The sequence below is a fragment of the Mus musculus genome, chromosome X (assembly GCF_000001635.26).
Source record: "Mus musculus strain C57BL/6J chromosome X, GRCm38.p6 C57BL/6J".
Classification (NCBI taxonomy): domain Eukaryota; kingdom Metazoa; phylum Chordata; class Mammalia; order Rodentia; family Muridae; genus Mus; species Mus musculus.
The window spans coordinates 135,554,956-135,579,189 of NC_000086.7; positions in this window are offsets into that span (position 1 = coordinate 135,554,956).

The following is a 24,234-nucleotide window of genomic DNA, read 5'->3' on the forward strand; positions in this document are numbered from 1 at the left end:
AAATTCAAAGCCTCTTCACTGTGATTTCCTATAAAAATGAAAAATAAGTTCTTGAAAATTCCATAATTAAATATATTATTTTGAGTGGTGATTTAAGTGTGTGTGTATGTGTATGTGTGTTTGTGTATGTGTGTGTGTGTGTGTATGTGTGTGTGTGTGTGATTTTACCATCTATCAAAGTGTTTCAATACTTTGTCCCATTTTGTATGCAAGAATATACCATTTATTTAAAAGATATTTCTTTGAAACTTGTACATGTGTGGCCTTCAGAAGACAACTTGCAGGAGTTGGTTCTATCTTTCTGTTGTGTGACTTTGAGGGATTGATGTCAGGTTGTCAGGTGTGGCTGCAGGGTGTTGTGGGACTGGCTGTGGAGTTAGCACCCAAGGTCTGCTCAGGGCACTACCCCAGAAGAGCAGGATCCCGTGCCACTGGTAAGGCAGAGTTCCTGCCTGCCTGGGTCCCACTGGTCCCAGTTACTTCCGGTGTTGGTGCAGATGTTGTGTCCTCCTAACCTATGATCCTATGATCCTGGGCATGTTTGGGCACCTGGGAGTGCAGCTTCCTCTGGGTGTTGTGGGATTGGCAGTGGAGTTGGAACCCAAGGTCTGCTCAGGGCACCAGAACAGAAGAAATTCATTCCACTGGTTGGGTGGAGTTTCTGGGTGCATGGGTCCCTGTTTTGACATTTTATTTGGTATGTGTACATGGATATAATATGTTTGAAGTGAATGTATCCCCATTACCTTCCCTCCAGTTCTTTTCTCATGGTACTGTGTCCCTGAGTCTCCAGCGCTGACTGATATGGACAGGTTGACCCCAGGACCCATTTGCTAGGCACTGCAGCAAACATAGAGAGCTGTAGATTCAGGATGGGACCCTGTCTCACAATAAGGAGAAGAAGTGATAAAAGGAGACACCTTAGTTTCAGTTTCTAGCACAAACACTCACATGTATACATACAAGTGTATGAGAAAATTTTCTTTAAAATGTAGCCCTCTTATATTTGCCCTGGATTCCCAGAGTGAAACATGCACATAGAGATGTTACCCTTTAGAGTTGTCTAACCATCAACTCAGCAGAAGTATTTTTTAAAATAGCTTCCTGCAGGGCTTGGTGGCTCACAACTTTAATCCCAGTACACAGTGGGCAGAGGCAGGCACATCTATGTGAGTTTACTCTTTCCGTGGTTTATGTAGAGAGTCCCAGAACTCTCTCAAAAAATCTTACCACTGCTCTGGTGAAATGCCAGATGGGTGGCTTTTCCCAAATTTTGTGCCTACCTTGGTATTCCCTGTCTCTGGGTGATTCAAATCACTGTGAGTTTTGGTAGTGCTCTTTGAATCTGTTCTGATTTTTGTCTTCTCTCATTTTTTTTTCTGCCCCTTTATCCTCTGCCATCTACATCTCCAGACATGGGTCTTTTCTGTCTCTGTCCCTCTTGCACTCACTTTCTCTCATTCTCTCTCACTCTCTTGCTCTTTATCTCTCAGCCACTCTTGCTCATGCCCTCTCACTCTCTGTCTCCCAGTCTCGCTGTGTCTCGATGTGTGTGTCTGTCTCTCTCTTTCTGTTTCTGTCTATGAAGATACAAGATCAAAAATGGATTACTCGACTCTCTTTTGGGATTCTAAACATCCCAGCAACTCTCAACTCCACATCTGTCCCCCAGTTGCAAAGGGTGTTTTGGATTTGTCTTTGTTGTTGCTGTTTTGTTTTAAACTGTCTTTTCATGTGCTTATTGGTCGTTTTAATATCTTATAGAAGTGTGTAACTGAGTCCTTCATCCATATTTTAAAAATCACGTTGCTGGTCTGGGCCCAATGTGATCACAATGGGGAGGTGGCAGCTCCATAATCTTTGACATCTCTCCCTACAAGGATGTCTGATTGCATGAGTCCCTCCAATCCCTCTCTCCACACTCAACCCTCTGGACAAAATGGCTTCAGCCATCCTGTACCCCTCACACCTCCCCCCAAAAAACAACCCTAAAATAATTTCTTCACTGTTGATACTTTGTTTACACATTCTGGATATTGACAAGGAAAGGGACCTCAGAGCAGACACAACCAGATACAAAATTCTCAGCACAAAGGCCATTCATTTACTGAAAAGGGGGCAGGCAGAGGGAGGAGGGCTGCCTCTGGATCAGGTTAAAAACAGCAGGTGTCTCATTGGGAGCAGTTTGTGAGGAGAAAATGGGGAAGTCTGTGCTAAGATAGGTTTGTATGTCCTGACTGGACATTTTAGTCAGAGTACCCAAATAATGACATTTGATTGCTAGACCTTAGTGATTGACAGCTAGACCCTAGGGATGAGACTCAGGAATGCATTAGGAATAGGAAGGTTTCCAAATAAGGGAACAGACCTTGGTGGGTAATTATAAGAATGTAATCTAGTGCTGGAGAGATGACTCACTTGTTATGAGCACCAACTGCCATTCCAGAGATCCCGAGTTCAATTCCCAGCAAGCACACGGTGGCTTACAACCATCAATAATGGGATCTGATGCCCTCTTCTGTGTGAAGACAGCTGCAGTGTACTTATATACATGAAACAAGTAAATAATTCCTGTACAAACAAGTAAACGTTATACTAATAAATAAATGTAATCTGTTGATTTACCAGGGGAGAAGAACAGTGGAGGGCCTGCAGGCACCATGTTTGCAATGGTCTGGGCCTGTTAGAGACCCTGTCAGACACTCACTATATTAGACATATGGTTTACAAACACTTTCTCCCATCTGGTGTTGTAACTTTCACTCTCTGTAGCGTCATGTGAGGTACTGAGTGTACTAATCTATGGAGTTCAGCAGCAGATTACATGGTTTCATATACAGGAGAAGTCATTACCAAATCCAATGGGCAACTTCCATTTGTACATAGTAGGTAACATGGTTAAGGTATGCAATGCTTACACTATACAGCTAAAAATATTCTACTATTTTAAGGAGGTTTTTATTATATTATAGGAAGTTGTATTACATTTTATTGTATAAGGGTTGAGAACTTGAGCCTAATTTCATGAAAAGAATGGAAATCTGTGAAGTAGATGTCAGGAACTCTAATGATTTCAGTAGGCAGCAGGAGGCTGAGGTCCTGATGTGATGTTGCTTTGCTACTGCAAGGGCTGAGGAGTCCCGTACTGGGGATTATGGGTGTGTTGAATCTACCTCCAGCATCCCATGCTGTGAGGGAGCAGCAATTAAGCAAACCCTGTGTTTTGTTTCTCAAGTGTGATCTGTTACAGAATGTGCCAATCAGGGTAATAGACTCAATCAGCCATGCTCTTATTTTGGGACCTTTACTTTGGTTTCCTCAGAGGGACTATGTGAAGGAGTCCTTGCCATGAACCCATGACTCAGAAACTTGGCTCCAAAACGCTGAATTCCAGACATCCAAAGGCATGGTGCTTTAGTGTACCAATCTGTGTTCTCCTTAGGAGAAAGAATAAGAAATGGAAGTCACGTGGTCAGCAGGACTTCAAGTCAGTACTAGTTAAGATTATCACGGGGTCAGCAGGACTTCAAGTCAGTACTAGTTAAGATTATCACGGGGTCAGCAGGACTTCAAGTCAGTACTAGTTAAGATTATCACGGGGTCAGCAGGACTTCAAGTCAGTACTAGTTAAGATTATCACGGGGTCAGCAGGACTTCAAGTCAGTACTAGTTAAGATTATCACAGGGTCAGCAGGACTTCAAGTCAGTACTAGTTAAGATTATCAGAATGAGGTGCTGATTTGGGGAAATTTAGCTCATTAGGAAAATGTGGGGTCTTTTTCTATCTGATTAACATAAGATTCTGGGCTTTTTACTCTTCTCCATTTAAATTGTGGTTTTTATTAATTTCTTGAGTTGTCTCAAGAATTTGGAGAAACTGGACTCACCCACACCCCCACCTCCTGGAAAGCTTTTTCGGACTTCCCTTCACTCTGGGCTCTGAAAGGAATCACAGCTGTAGGAACTACTAGTAAATCTCCCTTGAGGTAATATGAAATTTTTCAAAAGAAATCAACTTATAAGTTCTATGTCACAGTAGTAATATTACTGGAATTTAAAACTACATTCAAACAGTATAATAACTTTGGATTGTATCAAACAAGGGAAGCATACATGCAAGAGTATTCTAACTCCTGGGTTATTCTCTGTTATCTGTGGGATTCACTCACTAACAGGGAGGATAGGAAGTAATTTTATCATGTATTCATACAACATTTTTAGCATGTCAAAACACAAATACTGGTGAGTTACAGATGAATTGTGAGAATATTAAATGGAAAAGAATAACTTTGATGTTTGCTATGGTTCTCCTAATGGAAGACAGATTGGATGTGTGGAAAGACATAACTCTCTGTAGACTACAACACTGTATCAGAAGCGTGTGTGTCATTCTAGGGCAAGAATCACCTTTGACTCAGGAGGAGGGAACTGGGCCACTGAGAAAATGATTTCCCTCTAAGAGATCATTTTATCAGATTTTTAAACTTCTGTAGTCAAGAGAATCATAGTTTCACAATTTTAAAAAAGTCACAATATTGTGAGCAGATTAACACAAATATTTTGGATAAACAGACCATTGAAAAAGCATTCGTTGTAGTCAGTGCTATGGAGGAACACGTGTTTTATTAGCATGACTGCGCACATGCCCTCCTGTTTGAGCCTGTGATAGTGTCTCCTCTAGCATTATACACTACCAAGTACACTTTCTCTCATTACAGAAAGTGCTCGGCTTGCCCGTTCAGGCTAAATATCCTAGAAATGGATGGTCAAAAGCGATTTCTTCTAGTGATGAAAAACTTCCCTAAAGCTCAGACTGATACCATCCCCACATGTTCCTGGTCTTGGTCTCTGTCCAGGCTACAGTCAGCTGTGCAGCCTCGGAGAGGTAAAATTCTGACTCTGGCCACTAGGTGGCAGCACAGCTGATTCCTTGTAAGTTGTTTCCAGTTAATATCTGAAAAACGGTTTGTTCACTGTAACAGCGGTTCTGAGCAGTAAATCTTCAGGCACATTACCACAGATCTGTTTGCTGATGATCCCAAAACCTGCATTCCATTCACTGGTTCAGGCGCAGAGTGAGCTCTGCACACGGCAGAGATTTCTCTCTGGCAGTAGAGTGCTTGTTCTCCAACATCCCACCCTTTCACAGGTTGCTCCAAATTTCTGCAATCATTCCGAGTCTCTTCCTTTCTGGTATATTCTGCACACAGCTGCCAGGTCCTGAGCGAGCATCTCTACCTGCTCTCGCTCTCCTCCTGCGTTCCCTGACACAGGCTGCCATTTCCCAAGGGTCTCCAGGAACACCTAGTCTTTTGTAATGTGGACACTCAGCATAAACAACTCTAGTATATGTATGGGATTGAACCTTGGATATTCTCCAATGATCTATGTGTTGAATCTCTGTTGTCAAGGTAACACTTCTGGAAGAGGTAAACAAGTTATTCTTACTTGTCATAGGCAAGGCTTTGCCAGAGCCCTATGACATCAGACCTGTGCTTTTGAAGGGAAGGGCATAGGGACCCTGTCCTGCCTCTTTTAGCCTATGCTCCCTAACCATGAGAGAGAGTTTTGCTCTACTGTACACTCAAACCAAATGGTGCAATACCAATAGCCACAGAGTCAAACAGTTGAGGACTGGAGGTTTGCACACTAGGAGCAAAGGTGTCTCTTTTCTCCTTATAAGCAATTAGAATTAGATACTTCTTACTGCAGAGGAGACCTGACTGGATGGTCTTGCCTTACACCTATCGGGGTTTTGAGAATAATTAAATTTTGCACTAAGGTTTATAAACGGAATTATTAGACAGAGCCTTACTATGCCCTCAGTGGCCTGGAATTTGCTAAAGATGAAAGGCTGGCGTCAGATTCTCCAAAAATCTGCCTACTTGTCTATCGTGAGAGTTTAAATTAAAAGTGTGCAGTACCATGCCCGGTTAACTTGGTTTTTTAAGGAATCATTATACGTTCATGTCTGTGGTGTGGACAACATAAAACCTCAACAAAGTCTATGCTACTGAGGGACACTCCTATACCAGAACATTTTTGCTGTTACTGAGTCCATGCAAGAAGATAATTCTGCCACCCCGTACATACATCCCCAACACCTAGATCATTCTTTAGATCTTTCTGAACACTAAGCTTCTTCGTGCCTTAGCGCCACCTTGTGGCACAGCCCTGAAATGCACCAGAAGACAACAGCAATCCTGGATGGAAGGAAGGGACCTTGGTTCAAACCATTGAGAGAGGGGCTCATGGTGGCCTCTTGGGAGAACTTAAAGTCATTTTCTGTATCGAATAAAAATTTCTATACTACTGGAAGTGAAAGAGTTTCCTGGCTATTGTTGCTGTTGTTATCATTACTTTAAAACAGGTTTCACCTTAAAGGGATTAAAGAGTAGTTAATGCTGGAGCATTATGCATGACCATGGCATGGAAACACGTGTCTACCATATCTCAAATTCCGTGTTCTGGAGAAGAAACAGTGTCATGTGTGTATTGTGGGTGTGTATGTTGTGTGTGTGTCTGTCTGTCTGTCTGTATATGATTACAGCATGTGTGTGTGTCTGTGTGTCTTTCTGTCTGTCTGTCTGTATATGATTACAGCATGTGTGTGTGTCTGTCTGTATATTGTTACAGTGTGTGTGTGTGTGTGTGTGTGTGTGTGTGCATGCTTACAGCACAAAGAAATAAAGTCATAAATCAAGGCAAGTTTAAACTGCATTGGTGGGTAACCAGAGAAGCAGATACATAGAGATGGGAGAATGTTTATAAATGTCTGAGTCACTATCTGACGACATCCTCAGCTGTTGTTCTGGAGACAGCTAGTAGTCTGCTATGTTGATAGCTTCTGGGGGCGTTGTTTATTATTCCCAGATGTTAGTTCAAACTTAATAGCTTCTACAAAGCTTTTATTCTAAGAGGCAAGTTCAGATGCAGAGTGTGGCAAGGAATGGCTGTTTCTGAGGTTGAAAACCTGCCCATGATAGCTGGCCTCTGAACCTAGGAAGTTCCAATCTCTGCAGAAATGACATTCCAACCTGTCCCCCAGCCTGTGAACATGGAGGCTCCTTACAGGAGTCTTGTGTTTAACATCACCAGGGACTGTGTATTTATGGCTTCTAATCTGGTGTTTTCTTTCTCACAGCTGATAAGCTGTGTCAGCTCTTTACTTGACTACATTTACATGAGACTGGGTTTATATGGCACCATTTTAAATGTTGTCAGATTTTCCTGTTTGAGTTTTATGTCAACAAAGAGATCCAGGACAGGGGTGTGGTAAAATATATCACACCAGAACTCAAAGGATGGGAATTTAGTTCCATTGCCATGCTTTCTGTTGCTACAGCGGTACACCGCGTAAACAATTGTCTATAATGGAATGTTGAAGGTGTTCCTTCCAAATCATAAAATCTGTATTTTATATTAAAAGTTTGCATCAGAGAGCACACTGAAAAATTATATTCCAGACAAGACATTATGGAAGTGTCTACTCTCTCACACTTTGGAAATCATGCGAAGCTCTGATACCTTGCCTGGCTAATACTCATCTTCAATTAGTTTTTATTATAATGTGTTTTCAAACCGTGCCTAGAAGTCAATAACATTAGGGATGATACCAGGTTATTTAGACTATTCTAACTGTCTCTAGTAAGGATAGCATTTGGCTATCATCCTTTCCACGTCTGTACCCTCCTAAGAGCAGAGTTCATGCCGTCACTGACATCTGTGGGGACCCTTGTGTGGATGCCAATTTGTACTGAGGAAATCGGAGGTCCCTGTTTTGAGTTCTTAGCCTTGTTCATAAATTAACTGAGAAATGGAGTCAGAAGGAAGCTCAAGGACATTTTTTATTCAATTTAGAGGGGCAATCTTCAGGGGAGGCAGGCAGTAGATCTTGGCAGCTCTCCAGAAGAGGAAGCTAGAGAAGAGGGAGAGAGAGCCAAGTTGTTACAAAGTTGTCATAAGGCAAAGGAGGGTGGGACAGCTACAGAGAAACAGCAGGCAAGCCAAGGGCATCAAACAAACAGCACGCTTAGTGTTGGGGAGAGATAGGAGGCAGAGAGATGACAAGTTACACTTTTCTGAGCAGGTTCTGGAGTGCTGAGGGAAGAGAGCTCTGCAAGGCTCTGCAGAGTCAAGGGTGGGCTTTCTGAGAGCAACAGACACAGCACCACGCTAGAGGGTAACTGTTCTTATCTCCTCAGCATGGTTTCAGGAAAATGAGCCTGCTGGAAGTTTTGTCCTATTGCCAGGTGACTGACAGGCCCAGCTGATCTAACTCTTAGGGACAGGAAGGAACATTCCTTCTTAGAGCTGTTCACAAGGTCCTGTTGCAAGCCACACTCAGAGGTGGATTCCATTCACTTAATCATACAGAAATAGCTTTCCCTTAAAACACACACACACACACACACACACACAAACAAACCCATATCGTACAGTCTCTAATATTCTTTAAGAGAAGAGGGAAAATGGGGAGTGGATACATGCCTATTTTACCATGAAATCCCAGATCAGTTTCAGAGGTTATCCCTGCAGGATGAGTGTCTCCACAGGAGCCTCAGGCATGCCTTCCTTCCCTTACATATCCTTCAAGCAGGAGTGCTCACTTAGAAGGAGGGGAAAATCCCGAGTTTCGCTCTGGCATCTCTGGTCATTAGGACAAGGAAATTTCCTACTTGGAAAGGAGTAAGTGTATTTTCATTCACAACTGGCAGGTCACTGGATGTTAGGGCAGGAACTCAAGCAGGGCAGTCATCAGAAAGTGAACCCTGAAGCAGAGCCCATGGAGGAACCCAGATTCCTCCTCATGGAGTGCTCATTCCAGTGTCTTACACCACAGAGAACCACCTGTCCAAGGATGGCCTCTTCCAGAGTGAGGAAGATGCTCCCACATCAACTGTCAATCACGAAAATGCCTCCACAGACCTGCCTACATTTAGACGGGGACATTTTCTCAATTGCAGTTGGACTTCAAAGACAAATATAGCTCATGGCAAGATGACAGATCAAAACCAGATCATGTACAGAGAACATGATCTTAGTCAAAGTCATTTTTCTTACACTTGTTTGTCAGCATGCTCAAATACGTGAGGTCAGAGGTCACCGTGCAGGAAGTGGTGCCATCTTGACAACATATGGGTGCAGGGTATTGAACTCGGGTTGTCAGCCTCGGGGCAGTGACTTTACACATTGATGCAACTCTGGCCAGTTTCTAGTAGGGTTTAAGGAGTGAAGACAGCGTCTGCAGACAGTATAGACATACCTGGTGAGTGAAAGGTTAGTAAAATCCTAATTCTGTCTGGTGGAATAAGATAATCAGCTTCTGTGTTCATTGGCTGGCATTCATGTGGCTCCCTGCTTTGGAAACCTGGAGTGACTCTGGATTTTAGCTCTCAGCCTAAACTTCCAGGATTAACCTTTGAAAGTGCTCAACCTGGTACACCACGAGGGGGCTCAAGCTATTTTGGTGTTCACATTTCAGTTTGACCTAAGATAATGAACTTGGAGAGGAAAAACAAACACCACCACCAACAACAGGACAGGGTAGCAGTAATCCTGGAATTCCACTTAGCGTTGTCTTGAAGAGACATGTCAGGAATAATCTAAGTAGGCATGTCAGAGTAATTTTAGAGTGGTGGGAACATTAAACAGTCAGTAGAAACTAAGAGCACTGGCTGTTCTTCCAGGGGACTTGGGTTTCATGCTTAGCACACACATGGACCTCATACCCATCTGAAACCCTACTTGTAGCGATCTAACACCTGACCCTGGCCTCTGAGGGCAAGGACAGGGGTGACATGGTACATAAACATGCATGTAGGCAAACACCTATGCAAATAAAATAAATAAATCTAGAATAATGCACTAAAATGGCCAGGGTGTACATACATTAGTGATTTTGGAGATTTCTAGAGATACATTTAATTAATATCGTTAGGGCTCGTGTTATACGTATTCATTCACTGGAGTCCTGCACCTGCACAAGCCTGCTGGGCCCTGAAGTCTGCATTTCTGGGTGACTTCATCTGTGCCCTGGGACTCTTATGCCACATTCTGAAAGCAGCAGCGGGAGATTGTCTTCTGCAGGCAGCCAGGAGGGGGCTGTCACTCAACACTGAGTGGAACCTGAGCACTAGGAAACCTCAAAGCCCGCCTACAAGGAGACACACTTCCTGCCACAAGGCCACACCTCCTGAGTTACCCAAGTAATGACTGTTTGCCTGCTCTTCTAGCTGAGTCTCCTCACTGAACCTGAACACCCCACTTAGACTCTCTGGAAAAGATGAGCTGCGAGAAGAACAGCTGTCATAGGTACAAACAGAGCGAGTCACCATTGCTTTCTCTTTATGTTTTAACAAGCCTTCAGCACAGTTAAGTTACTGTGTTATTTTCTTTTAACTTCTTCTATTCCATTTCCCATGAATCATTTCCTTGTTGAGATCTAAGTTTCTATTCAATGTCCCTTCTGCCTAGAGAACTGTTCCCGATAATCTTGAAGAGGGCCTTCTCCAGTGTTCTAGTTGGCTTTTTGGTGCTGTGAGGAGACACTGACCAAAGCTAGCCTGGGGAGGAAAATGTCCATTTCATCCTATAGGCCCAGGACACAAGTCCTCATGGAGGGAGGTCAAGGCAGGTCTCAAGGCAGGAGGTAGGAAGTTAAGCAGACAGTATGGATAATACTGCTCACCAGCTTGCAGATTGCTGCTCCAGCTGCTGTGTTTGATGCAACACAGACCCACCTGCTGCTGATGAAACCTTTAATAGTGGACAGGATCTGCCACACCAATCAGTAATCAAGATCATTTCTCACAGACATGGCTACAGGACAATCTAATCTGGGTACTTCCAAAATGAGACACTCTCATATGACTAGACTATGTTAAATCTACAGCAGTAGCTAAGTGGAATACCTGGTAAAGAATTCTCCAACTCTTGTTTGAGAAAGAGCCTCATTCTCCATATATATATATATATGTGTGTGTGTGTGTGTGTGTGTGTATGTGTATTTATATGTATATGTATATGTACACACATAAATATACATATATGTGTGTGTTTATTTAAATTTGTGTACATGTTTATAAATGATTGTATGTTTTATTTATATATCTTTTTGACTGTGTTTGATGAGAAATCATTGAAAATTCTCACCATGGAAAAGATTTAGGCACAATCACAAGATGATAAACGGTGTAACTATCATCTCCACATCAGAATTCAGTCCATGTGCCCCCCTGTAGCATAGAGCATAGCGCTGCTCCTCTCTCTCTGTCTCTGTCTCTGTCTCTGTCTGTCTCTGTCTGTCTCTGTCTCTCTGTCTCTCTGTCTCTCTCTCTCTCTCTCTCTCTCTCTCTCCTTTCCTCCCTGCCTCCCTCAGAGTGTTAATAATGAAACATGCTGTGTTTTGAAACGCCTTCTTTATACTTGATTCTGCAAAATATGTTTATGGTCCTAAACAATACCTAGGAAACATCACAAGGCTGTTGTATTCCTTAACTCATAACAGCAATGGCTGCCTGCACAAGCCATAGCTAATTTTCGTTCTAGCCTAAGGGAAGACTCTTTAGTCCCACCACTGGATGAGGCCCTATTTTCGATTGTTGATGGCTTTTGGGGAGGCAGAGTCAATTAAGCTTAGGCTGTAGTCCCTAGTAAGTTGCCTTTGCTCAAGTGAGCAGTCTCAACCCACTGGATCTTACTGGGCACTTATAGGACTCAAAGGATTGTAGAAAGAAAGAGAGAGAAAAAGAGAGAGAGAGACAGACAGAGAGAGAGAGAGAGAGAGAGAGAGAGAGAGAGAGAGAGAGAAAGGGAGAGAAACAAAGAAAGAGAGAGAAAGGGGGAGAAAGAAAGAAAGAAAGAAAGAAAGAGAGAGAGAGAAAGGGAGAGAAAGAAAGAAAGAAAGAAAGAAAGAAAGAAAGAGAGAAAGAAAAAGAGAAAGGGAGAGAGAGAGAAAGAAAGAAAGAAAGAAAGAGAGAGAGAGAAAGGGAGAGAAAGAAAGAGAGAGAAAGGGAGAGAAAGGGAGAGAAAGAAAGAAAGAAAGAAAGAAAGAAGGAAAGAGAGAGAGAAAGAAAAAGAGGAAGGGAGAGAGAAAGAAAGAAAGAAAGAAAGAAAGAAAGAAAGAAAGAAAGAAAGAAAGAGAAAGGAAGGAAAGGAGGGTGAAGGGAGGAAGTGGGAGGGAGGGGAAAAGAAGGAGGGAGAGGGAGAGGGAAGGGAGGGTGGGAGGGTGGGAGAGGCAGGGGAAGGGAGGAAAGGGAAGGGACAAAGGAAGGAAGAAAGAGAAGATGGAGCCGGGCGTGGTGGCGCACGCTTTTAATCCCAGCACTCAGGAGGCAGAGGCAGGCGAATTTCTGAGTTGAAGGCCAGCCTTGTCTACAGAGTGAGTTCCAGGAGAGCCAGGGCTATGCAGAGAAACCCTGTCTCGAGAGAAAAAAAAGAGAGAGAGAGAGAGAGAGAGACAAGATGGGAGATTTGGACAGGAGTGGTGGCAATGCCACTGAACAGGGTCTAAGAAGGGAGTAAAGACTGGATATGACCAAATACAATGTTTGAAATTCTCAAATAATAAAAGTATAAGGATAATTTCCCTTCAGTGTATACTTATATAAATTGGACATGGTGTTACATGCAAATAATCCCAATCCCAGCCCTCTGAAACCTAGGGCAAGAGGATTGTTTGTTGAAGCCATCTTGGGCTACATAATGGACTGCTGTCTTAGAATAAGGAAACTCACACTGATACACACACACACACACACACACACACACACCTAACATATGCATGCATACACACTTGCACCTAACATATGCATGCACACATATACCCGTAACATATGCATTCATACACACACACCTAACATATGTATGCACACACACATCTAACATATGCATGCACACACACACCTAACACACACACACCTAACACACACACACACACACACACACACAAACCTAACATATGCACTCACACACAGACACCCACACCTAATACACTATACGCATGCTTTCCTGGTAGTTTCTCTCTTCTCCACTTCCAGGACTGCAGTGGTGAACACAGTGCTCTATGACTTGTCCACCAGGCTTCTTGATTCCACCCCCAAGAATCTCTAATTTTCCTCCGTTCCTCCTCTGATGCAAATGGAGCGATTGGGAATACTCTTCACCTATTAAGTCCAGTAGCTCTTTCCTTTTCCTTTGTGGAGACAGATATACAGCTCCTGGCTTCTTGTGTGGAGAGAAACCACATCATCACAAGCCACCCACCAGCCTGTGTGATTCTTAGATTTGGAGTGTGAGCAGCAGCTCATAAAGAGACCTTGAGCATTCCAGTGAAATTCTCATTTTGTTCCTTTTAGGATACTGTATGTGTCTGCTGACAGTCTCCATCCAGTCATGCACTGTGGACATCTAACAGTTGGTTTTGTATCGAATCTATTGGTAGCTGTTTCTTCTCTGTGGTTTTCTTGGTTCCCACATCTCTAGCGTGTATCTGTTGACAGACAGGTCCCTTCCTTAGTATGTGTCACAGTTTACTCAATCTCTACATACAAACTTTTTCTGACTATAAGCAATGACTGCTACTCTGTCCCACACAGTTTGTTGAAGTGAGCCCAGGCTGCTGAATGGGCTTGGCTCTCCACAAGTCCAGTTTAAACCTGTTTAAACCTGGTTGGCATGTATATGTGGTGTCCTTTTCTCTGAGGGCTAGAGGTCTCTTCCTGCCCACCTTCTTGTTGAGTGCCCACAACTTCCAGAATGTATTTATACACTTTGCTGCCTGAGTGGGAGGCAATTCTCAGCACTGAGGGACATCAGGGGTGTTCTCTGGAGACCCCAAGATGGCTTCCATTACACAGACAGAGCTTGGAGGTCTCAATGCGTTGTGCATTTCTGTATCTCTACACTGTGCAGCCTCTCTCCTCTGATTCTCTGCCACCAAGGTATCCACCTACCCCAGTCTCCCCAAGGAACACAAGGGAGAGACCTCTTGGCTCCATCTGGTGGAATTGAAACTCTGGCAAACAGAAACAGTGGAGAATGTGTGGCTCTTTGGGATAATACTGTGCTTCCTGTCAGCTGCTGCCTGCCCTGCACTTCTTGGGTTTGTCCGTTGCTAACTGCTAGTTCTGCTGGGGATGGCCATTGCTTGTGACTGGCAGAATGTAAGTGTGTATTTTCTCTTTCACAACAGGTTGTGTTCTCTAGATCTGGCTCTGCTGCTTTGTACCTAGGTCTTTAAATTCTTTTAATTAAAGGAGAGTTGCACCATCCCCCACTCCTCTCTCCAACCCCTGTCCTGTCACCTCTGTTCCTCCTAAAAATTGATAGCCTCTTACCTGCTGTGTGTTCTTAGTGCTGTTGTGGGTGTAGCTTCCCTGACATGGATAGAAGGTCCAATCTTGCACCAGACCTTCCTGGTATCTTACACTTTCTGCCTTCTCTCCCACTATGGTCTCTGTGCCTAGCATATTAGGGTTGTGTTGTATGTGGATGTATCAGTTTGGCCTGGGCAACCAAAATAAGTTTTTCTCTGAGTTTGGAGCACTACAGATTTCAGCAATGGTCTCTGTGTGAAAGAAAAACAATTTACATTTTAATTTTTTTTAGGTTTTGTTTTATTTTATCTTTTTGTGTGCATGGGAGTTAGGCCTGGACCAAGGTCTCTGTACTCTGTGCATGGACATGCAGTTCCCTAACATGCCAGTAGAGGGAGGCAGACCCCTTGTTGCTGCAATCTCACAGAGATGTTTGCCAACATATTGGAGCTCAGGCATTGAATACAGGTCTTCTGGAAGAGCTGCAGTGCACTGAACTGCTGGGCCATGTCTTTGGCTGCCATCACCCGAAGAGAGGATATATTTAATGAGTAGCGATATCAGCACTTGTCTGTGGCTATAAGTATTTGGAAAGCAGTGAGGAATTACCCTGATTCAAGAAGAACCAAGAGAAACAGGAGAAAGTGCCTGTAGCATGTTCTCCTTTATGGGGCATAACCTCAAAGGACAAGAGTAGTTGGCTAGTAGCACATGTGATCTGTCTCCTATTGATCAAGCCGTCAGTCCAATTGCTGCTTTTCCCCATGATTTAAATGCCACTATTGCACATTTAGGAAAATGCTGTTTAAATGCCGCTATTGCACATTTAGGACAATGCTGGTCATTGTTAAGATTCATAGGCAACAATGCTGGGGTTATTGCTTTCTGCACGTGGCTACTTGCATAGCACCTTCTGATACTGTGTCAGCTAGACCCACAGGAGGATGCTTTTAGTCAGACCTAGCTTGAGTCCTCGCAGCCCTATGTCCAAAGTGCCAGGTGTCTTCAACAATATGGGCTTTTCTTAAATTCTGGGAGGCAAAAAAAGGGGAGTGATGATAAATCATATTGTCTGTGGCCGTCTCCTGGACTCCTCTGAGCAAAAACTCGAAAGGAGATTATTCATGCCTGGTACTGTGCATTTATTTTTCAGCAGTCTATGGCTCTTAGAGGAAGAATTTTATTTAAAAAATGAATGTTCATATGTACATGTAATGTTTTGTAAATATAAAATAATAAGTGCACTGTGGATATCTCAAGTGTCCTTATTGCTATTTATGTCTGCTCCCTCTTTAAGCTCACCCTATTTTTTTTTCAAGTTTCCTTTTCATATTGCATGTTCAGCACTATGGTCCTTTATGCTTTCATGGTTTCTATGGTAATCCAAGACATATACTCACATCCAAGGCTCTAGAGTTAGGAACCACAGACAATTGGGAACCTGTGGCATTCATGTTTCTAGGTCTGGGCTACCTCACCCAATGCCTTTCTTTTCTAGTTCAGACCATTTGGCTGCAGCGTTCATGATTTCATTTTTCTTTCCAGCTGAACAGTATTCAGTACTAGCAGGCAAGTACCTGTAACTTCCCCAACTCAGCCTGATCAGGATTGACTGTTAGCACTAGGAGAGCATGGGGGTGGAGCCTGCCACCCTATCCATCTGCCACTCCCCCTGCTACTACCTGCTGCCTAGCTGTTCCGGAGACAAATCGTGGTCACCTGCAACTGGACTCCAAGGATGATTTGGCAGGAATGGGCCCCTCCCCACTTCTTCATAACCCGGTGCTCCGAATAGTAAAATTGAGCTTTGATCAGGACATTTGTTGTCTTAGCTCCCTTCTTTCTCTCGTCCATCTAGTTCCCTTTCTTTCAGCTCCAGTCTGCCACTTCAGCCAAACCCCATTCCTCGAGAGCTGCTGGACGGCACGCAACAAGTACCAAATCATCATTGTCCGTGGATCTGCTGAAGGACATTAAGGGTGTTACCTTAATGCCTTAGATAGTGTGAATCAAGTGGTAAGGAATATGGCTGAACAAATATCCGTGGGGTAGGATGTTGGATCTTTTGGACATGTGCCTGCCAAGGAGTGGAATAGCTGGATCAAGGTCACACAGTATATTCATATGTAGGTTGCTGAGAATTCTGAAACCTCACTATCTCCTAGGCACAACACAAAGGAACACAGCGAGCTTCCTGGTGCTTTATGACTATCCAGTGACACATTGTGTGCCTGACTCTTGGTTAAATCAGCTGGTGCATGGAGACACTGACATTATACTATCACTAGTGACACCAGTGGAGACACTCTTGGTCTCCTGTTCTTCCCATTTCTGTAAAGTCTTGATCCCCCTGCCTCGGTTTTCAAAGTGTTGGGATTAAATCTCTACCTCAGGGAAACTTGAAAGGACATGGCCAAAGAACATTACACATGCCCTTTGGTTACCTCTTGGACACTCTGCCCTTTGGTTACCTCTTGGACACTTCCCTTTGGTTATATATTGAACACTCCCTGTAGCAGAATACTGTCTTCCACGGGAGCTCGACCATTATTCCATATGCTGTCTGCATGAGTGAGAGGAGAGTCCTCTGCAAAGATAGGCAGAGTGAGCAGACTTGGGGTAGAAGGGACCACACTGAGGGAAGAATGCCACATTTCAGCAGCTGGAACACATGCATTTGCCTTCCTAGAAACTGGGCTTGGTCTATTTGACACATTCAGAGGCCACCTGCTTTTCCATGTTTCTCTTGCTGACACTGGGCTCCTTGTGTGTTCCTTTGGCCTAGCACTTTCCTTTCCTAGAAGGTCACACCGTCATCCAAGCTAGCCAGAAGCTCTTGATCTTCCTGCCTTTCTTGGTTTTTCAAGTGTTGCTGTTATAGTCTTCCATCACCACATCGCCACTATCAGATTTGCATCCTGTACACAGCTCCGTTCGTTGTATGTCAGAAACATGATATGAACAATACACATTCTCTCTTTGCCCGGTGCCTCTCTTGAATTTTCAATTTCCTTTCTGCTACTTTCTCAGACTTGTGTGTAAGAATATAAATTCATCTGTCATTACTCCCACCAGCTTCCTTTATGAGTTCTGGTTTTTCTGCCGTATATAGAAACCTTTCCCCAATGGCAGCTTACAAGGGACTCCCAATTACAAATTATCAAGTCAGTGTGTAGTTTCATTTGCTATGTACAATCTGTAACCTGTCGCTATTTGTTTGAGATACACCAGGAAGTTCAGATCGATTCTTCACCTTCAAATGTCTATGCCGTTTTCCCAGTACATTGGTCTTAACCTGCACCTAGGAAACAGGAGAGGCTACCCTCCCTCTCCCCTGTGTTCTGCAGGCAAATGACTACAAAGACTCTCTCCCAGTGACTTACAGCACACTGTTAACCCCTCCCACCTGACACAATACTAGACTCAGACCCTGCAAGTATAAATACTTAGATTCCCTGAAGATGAACTGAAGCTCTCCTTCCCAATGCATCATCAGAAGGAAACGGCTGTGAGCTCAACTCTGAGCCATCTCTCCTTCCAGGCCTTGAGAAGGGGCTCACTGGATCCTGAGAGCTACACCCCCAATGCCACCTGAGAAGAGGCTTCCCGAGGGAAACATGTCCTTCTTCCATACTGTCCTGAGATCCTTGATGCCGATGTCCCCACACTGTTCCTTTAACTGCCTGTTTATAGTAGGACAACGGCCTCCAGCTGGGAACCCAGAGGACCTCAAGGTCACAGCACTGGCCTAGGCCACTGACCCCACCTTACACAAGCCCCGCCCACTGCATCGACCTCTTCTTCTACAGTGCTCCCTCCACACTTCAGCATCTCCTCCCACTCCCTTACTTGCCCCTCCAATAAGCCACCACCTGTCCCCACTACAAGGATTCCTCCTGGCTCCCTTTAAATAATCCTCTCAAATGAATTCCCTCCTGTTAGCCCAGATAGCTTTAGTTGAGGGTAGTGCCATTTATTAAAGTTCTTCTCTCCCCAGGAACCCAATTGCCCTCCACAAATTGTATACAATTACCGCACCCCAGGCTTTGTTCTCATGTGAGCTTACCTGACTCAGTATAGTTTATGTACAGCACGTATCCAGAGCAGCACACGCTCCAACTTCTGCAGAAGGGTTTCTGGTACATTCTTTGTTTCTCCAACCCAGATGTAAAGTGTCTTTAAGACACTATTGTAGCTGGGCAATGGTGGCGCACGCCTTTAATCACAGCAATTGAGAGGCAGAGGCAGGCAGATTTCTGAGTTTGAGGCCAGCCTGGTCTACAGAGTTAGTTCCAGGACAGACAGGGCTGTACAGAGAAACCCTGTCTCGAAAAAAAGAAAACAAAACAAAACAAAAAACCAAAAAAGACTCTATAGAAAAGTCATGATCAAGTTGAAGGTGTCTGTTGATTTGTACTGTTAGTTGTGGGTGAGTTTAGAAGGTAGAATGGTGTTTTAATTGTTCAGAGTTATGTGTTTATCTCCTCTAATAGTTATCCTCTGTTAAAGAGTTTTCTAGAATGCCTCTGTTTGGGATTGAAGCCCTATAGAAGGCCATAGGAGATCCCTAGATGCATCCTACCTGGGGTGGTCTGCTGTGATCTCCTTACCCACTCAAGAGGAAGCCCCATATTAGAGGGTCTCTGGCAGCAACAGCTGCCCCTCCATCAGAATGCAGGTAAGGGGTAGCTGCCCCCCTCTTCCCCAACTGCTCCCCAGGAACTTGAGATGATTCTCCAAGGAAAGGGAGGCAGTGCTTGCTCAGGCTCTGTCCAGGAAGGGGGGGTGAGGGTCTTCAATCAGTGCTGTGAGTCGCCCATGCCTTTGAAATATGAGTTTCCTTGATAAGCATCAAGCAGTTTCATGGCTTTGTCCAGGCAGCCTGAGGCAAGCTTGCAGATGGACTCCAAGGAGGAATTGTTTGTTGAGTGTGGGCCTGCAGATCCTCAGTGACAGTCATTGTTGGGCTATCTGCAGGGCTTAGGGGGTTCTGGGTCATGGAGACTAAAAGGCTTTGCTGCTAATGTTCTCCAGAATTGCCATGAGTGTGATAAGTAAAACCACTTTCCCTGGCTGTGGGCAAGCTCTAGGGAGGTGGCTTGGCTGTGTGTGGAGTGAGTAACCTGACCAGTTGCAGTTCTTGCCCAGCCCCTTTGCAGACCACGCCTCCTGTGGCAGTCTTGCTCTGTACATTTGCAGACCCCACCTCCTGTGGCAGTCTTGCTCTGTACATTTGCAGACCCCACCTCCTGTGGCAGTCTTGCTCTGTACATTTGCAGACCCCACCTCCTGTGTCAGTCTTGCCCTGCCCCTTTGCAGACCACGCCTCCTGTGGCAGTCTTGCCCAGCCCCTTTGCAGACCACGCCTCCTGAGGCAGTCTTGCCCAGCCCCTTTGCAGACCACGCCTCCTGTGGCAGTCTTGCCCAGCCCCTTTGCAGACCACGCCTCCTGTGGCAGTCTTGCCCAGCCCCTTTGCAGACCACGCCTCCTGTGGCAGGAGTGCTTTCCAGAGAAACTGAAGCTTCTTGTCTCTCTTTTCTCCACAGCCCCTTTTATACCCCCTCCTCCTTACAGGTCGCTTTCCCACATTCATGCAGTCACGTCTGTTTTATTTCATGACAAAACCTCTGTTTTTGACCAGATCTCTCTGTGTGGTCAGAGGTTTGGCACTGTCCATTAATACCCGAGTGTGCATTTTCTGGTACACAGCCCAAGCAACAAGTGTCCAGTCCTGGAATCTTTCAGTTGGCCAAAGTTCACCCACGAGGGGCAGAGCCCCCTAGAGCAGTTCCTCATTCTCTGCTCTGCTGCTGGCAGGCCCTGCTTTGTACCTAACCAGTGAAGGCAACCGCCACAGCTGCTGTGAGTGAGAGCATGCTCAAAATGGCTGTGTGATAGCCTGAAGATAACATTTCACATCCCTCGCATTCTTTCCACTCCTTCTGCAGTGCTCTGTAAGCCTTAGGCTAGGGCTGATCTGTGAACAGCTTCACAGAAGGAAAAACAGGCCTGCTACTTTAAACACAGTCTAAAACCCAGGGGAAAACACCCATATGCAGAAGAGTTTTAAACTTTCAAATATTTTTGAGAAAATAACATGGAGTACGGTGGATGGTACCCACCGGCAGCTGAAGGGTCTGATACACAATCTCATTGCCTCCTTCTCAGAAGACTGGCTTATCTGCCCAGTCCTGACGCTGTTCTGTGTTGGTTCTGCCTTTCCTTTTGACCAGGCGATGCATTAGCTCAAGAAACCATCAAATCACCCTGGTAGCACGGGAGATTTTCAATCCTGGGAAACTACTACTCAGTAAGGGTGAATTTACATCCAAAGGGTAACCAGCAACAGAACAGTGGTATTGGTGTGAGTGTATTAAAATGTACCCATGGAATCTTATCAACTAGCAGAGCCCAAGTAGACTTCAGAGCATAGTGCCATGAAGGAACCACTGTGTGTAGAGTCTGAGGTGCATTGAGGAACCCTTCAGTATGACAGAGCTAACCATTGTGTCTGGGATCTCAGCTTCTAGCCCAATACATGGTTACAGAAGGGAAAAACAGATCCAGTTTTAGAAGGGATGAATCAATTCTATCACCACTGTTGGATCTGCTGAGTCCGTACATTCCATACTGAGCGGGAATTTTCAGGGTAATTGTGCTGTTGTGTGTGAGGGCCTGGTTCAGCTGTGAGAGCTTCATGGAGATGGCAGGGGAAGAAGATTGCTTGATGTTTTGGGCAGTGCTGATTGTTACCTTGATAGACTCTAGAATCACTTGGGAGATGGGCTCATAAACATGCCTTGTGGTACTATCTTGATTACTTTAATTTGTGTGAGAAGAATCATCTTAATTGTAAGTACCACTTTGTGCCTCCAGATCTTAGCCTTTTGTTCCTGTACTGACTTCCCTGGATTATGAAGCAGACGTTATAAGATGAAAATAGCCATTATTCCCCACTTTGCTTTTGGTCACAGTGTTGTGTCACCACAATAAAAATCCAAACTAAGACATCAAATTTGCCACGCGTTTGTTGGCTTCATTTGTTCTCTGTAACAATGGTTCAAGACTCCATAACCCCTCACCCTCCCCCCCCCCATATTCCTTGTGTGAAAAACAGTGCCACATGTGACTCTGTCACATTTCACTGCTACCTCAGAACAGAGTCTTATCCCCTTGGATCTCAACTGCTTCCAGTGTAGCAAACTGGTTGATCATATATTCATTCATCAACAGAAGGCAGAGAGGGAGAACAGGAATGGAGTGAGGCTATAAGCCTTCAATACCAGTGGCATACTGTTTCCACCAAGGCACTACCTCATAAAAGTTTCATAACTTCCCCTGACGGAAGCTATCTAGGAAAGGCTATGGTAAATGAGTTTCCTGGAGATGACCCACCATCTTGCATGGCTGTGATGGGTGCACTCTGAAGTGGCACAGCCCCAGAGATTTGCAGCTGATATGCCTTTCCTGGTACTATTACCTCACCCAGTGATTCCTGGTCATCTGCCCACCCTATTGGGCAGATTTCCTGAAGAATCAATATGAAGACGTACTTTCATGTAGTAAGGCTGTATAGATGAATTGATGTCATAATTCCTGTTAGCAATTTTATAGAATTTATAAATTGATACAAGTAATCTCGGGCTCCCTATAGAATAAAATCGGCAAATAGAGCTCTGTAAACTTTCAGATATAAGCTAACAGACCTAGGGAAGGAAAGCAGACTTGTAATAAACATTTGATCAAAGAAAACATTCCTTCTAGGTTAGGAATGAAGCCACTGTCTGGTAACTAAAGATCATAAACTGGGAATGGGCAATTTACTGTAGGTGCAAGGACAGAAAATAAATGATGGACTAGTCTGTCCCTACAAGAGTTCAAAATAATAAGACACAAGGCAGATATTTGTCTCTGAACAAAGCTTTACTAACTCATGATATAAAATTATTGCTTTAAACTTATAATGAATGTATGGGGCTGGAGAACAAGTAATGAATGCTTAGTCAGGTTCTAGTGTTAACGGAAAGATGTAGAAAGAATTCTGCTGTAACTCCTTAAGTTTTATCAACCTACGACATAAAACTACTGCCTTAAACTTACTATTAATTTATAGAATGTAAAAGAACCATGTGATCAATTATCTTGAGAAGGTATAAAAACAAAGAACAACAATAAATTGGTGGTGTAGACTTTTTCTGATTAATCCAGTACATGCCTTGCCTTGCCTTACCTTGCCTTGGCCAGAACTTCTCTCGTTCATCAGTACCTGATGGTCAGGGGGCCCCGGCACACCCATAAACAGTGTCAACAGCTAAGGAATCAAGTGTTCAAGTACATGAGCCATCACATTCTGCCCCTGCATCTCATATGTTCATGGCCATCTCATGAGGCAAAGAGCACTTACAATTCTCCAACTTCAAAAGGCCCTTCAAAAGGTCTTTAATGCTCTTAACAGTGTTCAGAAGTCCAAATTCCACTGTCTCTTTGAGACTCAAGGTGATCTTTTAATTTTAACTCTCTGCAAAATCAAAAAATAAGCTACATATTTCAATACATTACCATTCCCCAAAAGGGGACTGAGGACATCATGAGCGAAGACTGGAGCAAAGCAAGGCCAAAACACAGCAGAACAAACACCAATTCCTGTAGCCCTATGTCTGGTTCTGGAGCTTAAGTTTTCAAGGGCCTTAGATGACTCTGACCCTTCGGCTTTTGCTATCCATAAAACACATCTCTCTCTTTGGCTTGTTGAACTCCCTGTATGCAGCTAACCTTGATAGATGTCACATAGTTCAAGCATCTCTATCAAACTGGGCTTCACCTTCACAACATCACTCAGTGTAATCTAAGGGATTCTGATCTTATCTCCTGTGTCTTGGCCTCAGTGGCTTTCTAAAACCATAGAGGAAGACTCCATGACAACTGTCCCCCCAACCTCGCCACATTGTTGCATCTTTCTGTTCTCCAAAACCAGTACCCTGTGAAAGAAACTTCCAAGTTTGGCTGCAGCATGGGATGGACCCTCATCACCTTGGGCCATAGTCACACTAGTTTCTGAATACACCTGCTTTATGGGAGCATGAAACTAATTAGACCCCTTTCCTTCCACAGTACTCAAATGAAAAACTACAAATGGTCAATAAACATTTTAAAACCCATTTAATATCCTTAGCCTTAAGGGAAATATCAAGTTAAAATACCTTTTAGATTCATTTTCATCCCAGTCAGAATGACTAATATTAAGGAAACAAATGCATACAAGTGCTAGGGCAGATGTGGTGGTTGGAATGTAACATGCTTACTATGGAATTCAATGTGGATGCTAATTGCAAGAACTAAAAATGGAGAGGCCATGTCGCCAAACTCTTAGAGCTGAGCATAAAATCCAAAGAACTCTTAGGCACGATTCCAGATACACTTGCACAACCACATTCATCATTGCCCCATTCAAAATGGCCAAGAAACTGAGCCAGCCTAGATGGCGATCAACAAAGGAATCGGTAAAAAAGGGTGTAGCATATACACAGAATGGAAAATTTTCACACATAATGAGCAATAAAATCATGACATTGGCAGGAAAGTCAATGGAAATGATGTTATGTTAAACAACTTAGATTCAGAAAGTCAAGCAGCACTATTTTCTTTCACCTATCTATCTGTCTGTGTTTGTGTGTGTGTATCGCATCTAGAATAGTTGTTTTCCCTCCTTTTTCTCCTCCCAGTCACTCTCCCAACCTTCCCCCTCCCCCCATCCACTCCTCCTCTGTTTCCCTTCAGAAAAGGGCAGGCTTCTCAAGGATATCAGCCATGCCATATCACGGTATAGTAAGACTAGGCACCTCCTCTCCTATTATACTGGGACCAGGGCAGCATGCAGGCAGACATACTGCTGGAGAAGTAGCCTAGAGTTCTACA